We start from the raw sequence: 370 nt of genomic DNA, 5'->3' as shown, positions 1-370 counted from the left end.
AAGCTGAACTTAATGTTTTTTTCTTGAACTGAATTTAATTTATTTTTCCTCTAACTCTTTAACGTTTTTTCCCTCTCATGCTGAACTTTTTTTTTCTCTTAAACTTGATCTCTCTTGAGCTTATTTAATTTTTTTTCCTCGTAAACTGCACTAAAATATTTTTTCCACTTAAATGTTTTTTTTTCTTCTTAAATTGAAGGAAATGTGTCTTTCTGTTCAAAATTATTATTATTTATTTTAAATCTTAAACTGAATTTTTTTTTCTTTCCCTCTCTCTTAAACTTTTTTTTTCTCTTAAATTGAACTAAATGTTTTGTTTTCTCTCTCTTGAACTGGTGTGTGTTTTCTTTTTCTCTTAATCTGAACTAAA

General features: G+C 24.9%; 1 protein-coding gene across 2 annotated transcripts in view; it reads left to right on the top strand.

Annotated features, from left to right (window-relative positions):
* LOC119592674 overlaps nt 1-370 on the top strand; it is a 26218-nt gene that overhangs the window by 23891 nt on the left and 1957 nt on the right. The gene's annotated exons all lie outside the window — the stretch shown is intronic.

This window comes from Penaeus monodon, chromosome 30 (assembly GCF_015228065.2).
Source record: "Penaeus monodon isolate SGIC_2016 chromosome 30, NSTDA_Pmon_1, whole genome shotgun sequence".
NCBI classification, from domain to species: domain Eukaryota; kingdom Metazoa; phylum Arthropoda; class Malacostraca; order Decapoda; family Penaeidae; genus Penaeus; species Penaeus monodon.
This window is presented reverse-complemented; position numbering and strand designations above follow the sequence as displayed.